The sequence below is a fragment of the Durio zibethinus genome, chromosome 7 (genome assembly GCF_047325235.1).
Source record: "Durio zibethinus cultivar Kanyao isolate XHJ-2024 chromosome 7, ASM4732523v1, whole genome shotgun sequence".
Classification (NCBI taxonomy): Eukaryota; Viridiplantae; Streptophyta; class Magnoliopsida; order Malvales; family Malvaceae; genus Durio; species Durio zibethinus.
The window spans coordinates 25,019,723-25,029,689 of record NC_143168.1 but is presented as its reverse complement, the minus strand read 5'-3'; the positions used below and the strand labels follow the sequence as shown (position 1 = coordinate 25,029,689).

Here is a 9,967-nt window from a genome sequence, read left to right as displayed (position 1 = left end):
GATTACAAAGCACTTGGGCTTTTGTAATTGTGTTTTTTCTCAACTTCTTTCCCTAAAATAAAATTTCTAAAAGAAAATTGTAATTATTTAAACCTAAAACATTAGAAAAGACTATAAAAAAATTTTCAATTTTTTTGCTTTATTTTTACTCTTTCTCTCTTGATTTTTCTAATTAATTCTTGATTGTCTCTAATTAATCCTAATGGAGTCTTTTAAAAGCCTTTAATCCCAATTACAATAGGAAAATGAGTTTTCTTGGTTTGAATCTCCTAATTAACTTTAACTTTGAATTTTTAATCCAAATTCATCTTTCAAACCAATTCTCTTTTACAGTTATTTTTCAATTAAAACACTTTCAATTCAATAACCCAATTAGAATTAAATCTTCTTCAAATTTTAGCAAAACAATTCTTTCCCTTTTTTTTTTGTTTTTTTAATTATAATAACTCTAAACCAAATACAATACTTTCACTCAAATTACAAAAATAAATAAAAAAATTCAAAGCTTAATCTTAAAATATAAATTGATTTCGAACTAAATGGAGAGTTTATAATAATGTAAAAATTTTTTTAACTTAAATAAAACATCTATAATTGTTGGTGCAACAAACCGACACAAATGAAGAAAGTTTATGGATCCTCGAGAATCCCACATTTTAGTTCTTAGGTAGGAGAATCCTCTAAACTTTGGAACAAAATATATTTTTGAAAAATTGACTTACAGGGGTGGATGCTTCTGAAAGGATCTTTCTTAGTTGTATAAAAGAAAAATCTGCAGTAGCTTCATCAAACATTTTCTCAATGTCTTGGGCCAGCCGCCTAACAGGCATATACACAAGGACAAAATGATCCTGGCCTTGTAAAGGTTTAGAAAGTAGCTGCAATCATAAGCTGTCCTAGCAACAACTCCCAAAAACTCTATATTAGGCCAAAATATCTTGTCAAAGTGCAACGCTATTTTATTATCAATCCTTATTCCAAGGTCATCAGTGGCTGCTTCCTTCCACTCTAGAAGCCTTGGTTCGAACATGATGCTTTTGGCTTTTAGTACACTTAAAGGAACAGCAACAATAACAACATCTACCATAAAAGTAATTCCATCTTCCACAGTAACCTTCATTCCGTGGTAGCGCTTCACTATTTTTTAACCCTAGGACAAAATATATTACAACGATAAACATTGGCTGATAAACTCACATCCATGCTATAGAACATTCAAACTGGTGAACTAATTATTCAAGTTAAATTACCTGTGGCTCAAATGGATGTTAAGACCTTTGGCAAAAGTGTTTATGATAGGAAGATAGCCCGACCATAAGCCCCATGACCACTAGGTAACAGCTATTCCTGCAGATAGAAAAAAATAGAAACAAAAAGTTGTAAGGAGAAGAAAGTGCAAGTTTATAAGTTTAGGCAAAAGAAAGGAAAGAAGTCAACATAGGTGAGAATCATCATAATAAGCAAATTAAAAGGAGATTCTAAGCAAAGGTTAAAACATCATTTAATTTCGTAAAATGAAATTATAAGTTCAATGCCTTAAGTAACCATTTTTAATTTAATTATTACTAATTTTCTTTATATGCTAATAGTACCTAAATCTGTGGGTTCAAGATGTTAGAATGCCAATAAACTGAATTTGTAGGTTCAAGAAACATTTAAATTTAGTTAGTACTATTGGAAGCCTACAGTGAACTACAGGATGTTAGGATGCTTCTCTCCCCTTAAACCTTGATTGAACTTTACGACACAGTATGTCATAGAATTTACATACAATCTCCATGTACATAGATTTAAAGTGGGTACAACCAATTGATTTCTTTGATCCATTAAAGATTTCAACTCATCTGATAGGTCTACACTATTTTTCACAAATAAAATTATAGCTTTGGAAGTTGGGATTTGCATTAATCCATAACTTCCAAGCATGCAATTTTATGTGCATAGTGTTAGGTACACCAAATATTTCTTCCCAACACAAAACAATAATTTTAAAAATTACATGCATAAATTTAATTCATTTTAAATAGTGAAAATTTTGACATAGTTATAGTTTGGAATAATGAAAGGTGGTGTTTGTGTTAGCAAAAGCTTACTTACGAGGTAGACCACTTCCAACAAAGTGGAACTCTCAGCCAATTCCTCAATTAGGTACCCTTTGTATCTTGTATCTGATAATCCCTTCATCTCCATCTATATAAGAAATTGACAATCGAACTGGAGCTATATTCAGGTAACTTGGATCATAAATTTTCAGCCCCTTATCATTATTCCCTGTTGTTATCTGTAATTAAATTCATGGTTAAAATCAAAATCGGATTATTTTTAAAAAATATTAACAAATTGGTTTAATTTTTGAACACATTTATAACCTTTTTGAAATTGGTGGCTTTGATAGTGCCTTCGTTGGAGACAAAGACCTGGTACTTCTTTACGATTCATTCATCCACAATGGTTAAAGATCCGTCGAACCCAGAAATAAAGGTAAACCTTGCACACAATCAAGTAAGAACTCAGAGCAAATACACCCACACCCAACAAAGACAACAAAATCAAGCAATAAACAAAATCAGAAGCAAATTCATAGTAGTGAAAATACAAAAAAAAAAAAAAAAAAAAACCTTGGAAAGTTTCGATTCTTGGATTTTCGTTTGGAATTTCGAGGTATTTGGCTCCTTTGAGAGCTTCGATTCTTAGGTTTTTTTTTGAAATTTCTAGGTATTTGGGGTCATTTAGCTTGTAGAAAAAAGAGAACAGATCTTAGGTGGCTTTGGGTGGTGTCGACGACATAAAACAGGGGTCAATAGCAAGGGGATCCAAGTTGTATAATGATCGACCAATTTCTGGGTTTTCGTTCTTAAGCTATTTAGTGTTTTAAAGAAAAGGCAGGAAAAAAGAGAAGAAAAAGAGAAAAGAGAGAAGGAAACAACGACGATCAGTAGTGGTGAGCATCGACGCCAATGACAACGTGTTTGTCGAGTTCTGGGTTGAGTTAATCGGGTTTGAAAACATTGTGAGAATAAAAACAGATTTTGAAAAGAAAGGAAGAAATTGTGAGCAGTAGATGAAGCTTCTCTGAATAAAAACAGATGAAACTTCCAGAGAAGCCCTTCGACTCTGTTGCGTCTGCAATTTCCGTGGGAGGATTTACTACAAAACATAAAATTCCTTCTAATTACTAACCCAAAACAAAAAAAAACTATGCATGAAGAAAAAATCCAAACACAAAATGAAAACTCAGAAACCACAAAAAGAAGAATCTGTATAATGCATGAAAAACAAAAATAATAAAAACAAATAACAAACATGCACACAAACAACAATGTCAAAACAACTCAAATTGTCAATTGACATACGTTGAATTTCTTCGTTCAAGAAAAAAACCAAAAAAAAAAAAAAAACATGAAAACAAAAAAAAAAGGGAAAGGATGGTTGTAGAAACGGAGTCACAGAGCAGTGTTGTTAAAGCCAGAGTGGGGTTTGGGATGTGGAAAAAATGTTTTCTTGAATGAGAGTTTTGGTATGGAATAAGGAAAAGAGATTAGAGAGTTTTTGGCATAATCTTCCTCTAGAACCTTCTGGGGTTGGTTTGTGAAATGGTGATGCCCAAATCTATTCTTAATTTGTTTTCTTATGACATTCATTACGTGCACGTGAAATTGGAGTCTGGGACTCCTTTTATATATAGGTATAGATACGATGATATTATGAAATTGCTTAATAAGTTTAAGGCGCTCTCCTTGTCAACCAGGAAACTGCTATATGTATATCAGGTATAAGTCTTGACTTGAATTGATTTATTTTTATTTAGCATTTCCACTTATTTAAGAAACTAGACATTAATTGTATCCCAAAATCAAAATGAGCTTCCTGTTTATGTAAATCCGAACACAATGAACACTTCAAATCATATGATGTCGTATGACACCTAGGTAGAATTAATGTTAGTGTAAGAAGTAAAAAGGCAGAGTACGTATTGCAGGATAGAGGACTCGTGAATTTGTCTATGTATTTTGTGAGAACTGTGAAAGAAGGAAACAATCATATATAGAAACTTGACTGAACAAAAGCAATTCTCGCTGTACTGGTATAAGCATTCACGTATGTTAAATTTTCATTCACAAACTATAAACAACTAGTAATGAGTAAGGAACAATTTGCTGTCTCACCCAAAAGAAAAAAAGAAAGAAAGATCATTCCAAGGAAACTAGCTAGGTATAGTGGTCTAGAGAAGAAGTGGTTTCATATCAGGGTGGCCTCGTTTTCAGTCTGCCTGGTGATGAGGGTTGCTTCTGAGACACGAGTTGCATGGAAATTGGCAATGAAAATGGTAGCTAAATTGTCAATACCAGGCTTAGCAACCACCCTGAGAGTATTGTCTTCATCACTTGGATACACCTTTCTTGGGCTGTAAACATCTTCCCCCGCTGAATATGAATAATCCTGTTCCTCACGACCCTTCTTAGCTTTGAAGAAACTGAAAAAGGAGAAGGACTTCTTCTGCTTGTTCCCACCCATAGCTAGAGCTATATGTCTTGTGTTTTTACTTGCTGTGGGTAACAATCGAATGCACGCTACACTGCGAGTTAGGGTGAGTCTAGTCGGCACTCTCTAATTTGGTTTTCATGAGGATTTGAGCCCCCCCCCCATTTTATAGTGAAGACCATCTAATGGGAAAGAATCGAAGAAAATTGAGGAGGGGGTATGATGAGGACAAGTGTCTGGACTAGATGAAATGGGTTCTGGGATTAGACTTCCCATGTGTTGTGGTCCGTTGCTTGCTTTGCTTGACTGAAAGAAAAAAAAGAAAAGCAATGGTTGGGAGTTAAGTACCCCATTTCTTGGGTCTTTGCCTGTACTATTTGCTCCCCTGGTTTCATATAGGCAACTTGGCATTGCAGATGCAGTATGCACATTAATTCCTTTGCTTTTGTTTGGTTGTTGGTGATGGATGGTATACTTGGTGTTTTAAAACTTGTCTTAAAATATATAAGACAACTTCCTTTGCTAGTTGGTACCTCCTGCAACCCCTTGTAAGTAAGAGTACACATCAAACAGACTTGCCAAAAAGGGACAAATTCAAGAGCAAAGTCCCAAGGCCCAAGCGCGAACTAAATACAATATTACACATATCAAGCCATGTAAATTTATTAAAATTGATCTATATATATTTGCTATATATTAGTAATAATTGTTAAGTAACAACAATTTTTAATTAGATATAAGAAATGCAAAATTGTTTTTGGTCCTTGCAGGATATGTTTATATATATATATATATATATATATATATATATATATTCCAATGCCATAATGGCTGTTGTTATGTAGTGTGATTAATACTAAATATTCCAACTTTTGCAATCCGTCCACTCTTGATCATTCATCTTCCCACTTTACATGCTGACCATTGGTTGTGGTGAAATTTCAGTTCCACCACTTTTAACATCCCTTCTCATTCTCTTGTTCTAATTCCTTCCCGCCATGCCTCTTTTCCTAATCATTACCTTTGACTATTCTAATTCTTCAACCACAGAAATATTGATTAACGACTAGTCACCGTTAATTTGCTAATGGATATTTACCCATGCGTATATATGTTATCAACTTAAGTTACGATGCACCTTGTATTATTATATGTTAAGATATATATATATATATATATATATATATATATATGTTATCACCTTGTATTACACGTGATGCATGCATACAAATTTTAAACAGTCAATCCACAACTATAAGGGTCATTGATAGTATAATACTAGCTTAAATTGTATGTATTGGATAAGCAATGAGTAATTAGTTGATATCTAATTGTATTAATATATTTATTAAAGAATTAACATAGTTTTTAAGAAGTAAAATAATAATTCAGAAGTTTTATTTTTGGCATCAAATTCCTAGTAAGGCATGTTTTTCTTTAAGAGCCAACTAGCTGTTAAAATATGATACAATTAATTAATTGATTAGTTACATTATAGTATAATCATATAATGTAAAGTGCGTTTAATTTGTGTACATTACAAAAATAATATATATTATTATGAAATGTCATATATATATATGTGTGTGTGTGAATAATTTTTCTTTAGTGAAGATAATGAAATGTTATATATATATATATATATATATATGTGTGTGTGTGTGTGTGTGTGTGAATGATTCTTTTTTAGTGATGACAATGAAATTAATTGAGGAAATGTAAGTGAAAAAAATTAATTGAGGAAATGTAAAGTGAAAAAAAAAGAAGTCTGAATTTAAATAAAAAGAAAACGAAAAAGAAATATGTTTTCCATTCCATGATCATGATATACAACTACATAATAATAGTAGATTTAAGCAAGGCTTTAGACGTATCAACCAGACTCAATCCAATCAATAAATATTTTTTGTAATTTATTTTAAATTAATTGATGGTGTACTTTTAGTTGAATACAAATGTTTCAACAAAGAAAGTCATTATCTCACTATGCAAAAGACTTCACTTAGGTGTATGATGAAATTGACGTAACATTAATTATGTAGTCAAATTCCAATACCCAGTTTTCCAATGCAATTATGACTTTTTATGGATCTGCGAAAATTATTTTCAAGACTTTTAACGTTTTTGCGGAAAATGCAAGCTAGAAATTTGAGACCTCGGAAAGTTCCTCGTGTGTGATGTAAAAAAGGGAATGCAAGTATTTGCTTGGAAGGATAAATTGGTTATTATCATTTTTTTGTTTAATTGACTATTCGATAATCGGTGTTAATTTGCTACAATGTCCATTGCAACCATGAGAGTAGTTACAATTTCCATATTTGGATTTCTTGTCTTTGCAGCCATCAGCAGTTGCTTCTATGATGGGAATTCCCGCATCTTTTGTATAGAAATATATAAAAATTAAAACTTTTGAACAAAAAAAGAAAATTATTTAATGCGAATAGTTTATATAATTAACATGTAGGCAATTTTATAAAATTATTATGTATCTTTTAATAAATTAATTATATTTATGTTTTATTATTCATTTGAAATCACTCTTAATTAAATTCATATTAAAAGTAATAAAACTTTAATTATCACCATCATAAAATAATTTTGTCACATCCTTTTCTAATTGTAAGTATTTAACTTTTAAATTACATTTGTATACAAAAAAATTTAGTTGCCAATCTTTTAACTTATAACCTATTTATTTACTCCACCATTTAAACTATGTTATATATATATATATATGTTTAATATGTATATATATATATATATATTAATTTAAAATAATTAATAGTTGATTAAATCAATTAAAATTAATTTTGGTATATATAATAGCAAATGAATTTCATTACTATTATTATATTAATTTCAAAATCTATCCTTTTCCATTTCTCCCAAACAAGTTAATACACATTATGTTTGATTATTATAATTGTCAAGTATAAATTACTCCCAATTAAAATATTATTATTGATCTTGATTTGGTTTTTAAATTTATTTTAATCAATTAGTCTTTTAAAAATTACAAATAATTTCATAACTATTTCTAAGACAGCAAGATCCATCCTATAAGTAAGGGTGTTTTGAGATGCTTAAGAAATAGATTGTATCATTTCAATAATTTTTTCTCATTGTCTTGATATTCCTTTTGCCACATAGTAAAAATAACTTAGATTCTTGTTTTTTTTTTCTTTGTGATGTTATCTATGGACGTGGATTATATGCACAATTTTATGTGATGTTATATATGCAGGTGAATTAGATGCACAAAATTTAATGTAATCAATTACTTCTTAAATTTTTTATTACTTTATGTTTGGTTTTGTATTATTTTAGTTACCATTCTTTTTTTATTTTTTTTTATTTTGAGTGAAACTCTTTCAAATTCATACTTCATTGTAATCTTATAATAAATTATGTTTCATCATAATCATATATACTTATATTTTGAAAAAAAAAATCATTTTGAAAGTACATTCCCTTAAAAATAATCTATTTGGGTTTCAAGAAAATTAAGCAAAATTTCTTGAAAATTTAATGATTTGGAATTTTTTTTTATGTTTTGGTTATTACTATCGGTTCTATCGCAGTTTAAGTTATAAATATATTTGCACATATTATTTTATACTTTTTTGTAAGTTTTTGTTATAATATTGATTTGTATATCAAATTCCATTATTCTTCTATTTTTTGATCATGAAATAAGAGAGCAAGCTAGGTGGTAGATTAAAAGAAAGTTATTGCCTATCACCTATCCTATCATATATGAAAAATGTGAAAATTCTTCTGAAAGTTCTATTTGACGCGAACTTTTCAGATCCGATGTCCTTTTTACCGAAAATAGCCCCGATCGACGTAAATCGGGGCTCAAAGTTTCGGTCTCCTTTTTTTTGTTTTTTTTTTTTCTAGACAGAATCGATTGATCTCTCTCTTTTTTTTTTAGGTGGCTTTTTGGTGCTGGGTTCCCCGTTCCAGGGGACTGTTGTTTTTTTTTTTTTTGTATTTTTGTAGATTTTTTTTTTACAGAAGCTTTTTTTTTTTACCGTTCTTTTTCGATTCTCCCTCCGGTCCTCTGTTTGCAAATAACAAGCTCTATTTATAGAGCTTGTTGGGATTCAAATCCCAGATCTTCTGGGATTCGAATATCATTTTTCAACTAAAAAATCACGCCTGTTGTTCATGATTTGCAACTTGTCAGTCGACCGTTGACGACTAGCGACAGTGATTTTAGACTTTAGGGATTGTGCATTTAATGCACTAGATTTGAATCGGATAAGGATGAAGAAGAAGGAAAAAGAAAGGAAGAAGAAGACAAATGCAGAAAACGGGAAAAAAAGAAAGAGAAGAAGAAAAAGAAAGAGAAAAAAAATTAAATAAATAATAATAATAATAATAATAATAATAATAATAATAATAAAAATAAAAAAATGGTGTTTACAATTATTATGGAATGATTTATAATTTTTGAATAACTAAATTATTAAAATAAATTTAAGAACCAAATTAAGATCAATAATAGTATTTTAATTTAAAGTAATTTATACTTGACAATTATAATAATCGAACATAAAGTGTATTAACTTATTTGGAAGAAATGGAAAAGGAAAGGTTTTGAAATTAGTGTAATAAAGGTATGGAAATTTATTTGATATTATACATACCAAAATTAATTTTAATTGATTTAATCATCTATTAATTATTTTAAAATAATATATATATACATACATATATATATATATATATATACATGTTAAATGTGTCTATATATAGCATAGCTTAAATGGTGAGGTAAATAAATAGGCCATAGGTTAAAAAATTGGCAACTGAATTTTTTTGTACAAAAATATAATTTAAGAATTGAATATTTACAATTGAAAAAGGATGTGACAAAATTAGTTTTTGATAATGGTAGTTAAAATTTTATTGTTTTTAATATGAATTTAATTGAAAATAATTTAAGGTAAATAATAAAACATAAATGTAATTAATTTATTAGAAAATACATAATAATTTTTAAAAATATCTACATGTCAACTATATAAACTATCTACATTAGGTAATTTCCTTTTTTATCAACGGCTTTGGTTTTTATATATTTCTATGCAAAGGACGCTGGAATTCTCGTCACAGAAGCAACTGCTGATAGCAGCAATAACAAGAAATCCAAACATGGAAATTGTAACTGCTCTCATGGTTGCAATAGAGATTGTAGCAAATTAACACCGAATAGTAAGTTAAACAAAACAGTGATTGTAACCAATTTATCCTGCCAAGCAAATACTTGCATTCCTTTTTCTACGTCACACACGAGGAACTTTCCGAGGTCGAAATTTTCTATCTTGCATTTTCCACAAAAAGCTCTAAAGTCTTGCGGAAAATTTTCACCGATCCATAGAAAGTCATAATTGCATTGGAAAATTGGGTATTAGAATTTGACTACATAATTAATATTACGCAATTAATTTCATCATACACCTAAGTGAAATCTTTTTCC

General features: G+C 29.6%; 1 long non-coding RNA gene across 2 annotated transcripts; it reads right to left on the bottom strand.

Moving 5' to 3' along the window:
* Positions 1–512: 512 nt before the first annotated feature.
* LOC149518232 (uncharacterized) lies at positions 513–4,243 on the bottom strand. 2 transcript variants are annotated; one of them, XR_016343691.1, is made up of 5 exons: positions 2,619–4,243; positions 2,370–2,487; positions 2,094–2,281; positions 1,251–1,347; positions 513–1,150 (listed from the first exon to the last, which is right to left on the bottom strand). It is a non-coding gene; the product is annotated as an uncharacterized LOC149518232 (long non-coding RNA). The 2 variants fall into 2 exon arrangements; XR_016343690.1 differs by having other exon boundaries at positions 2,098–2,281.
* Positions 4,244–9,967: the final 5,724 nt, after the last annotated feature.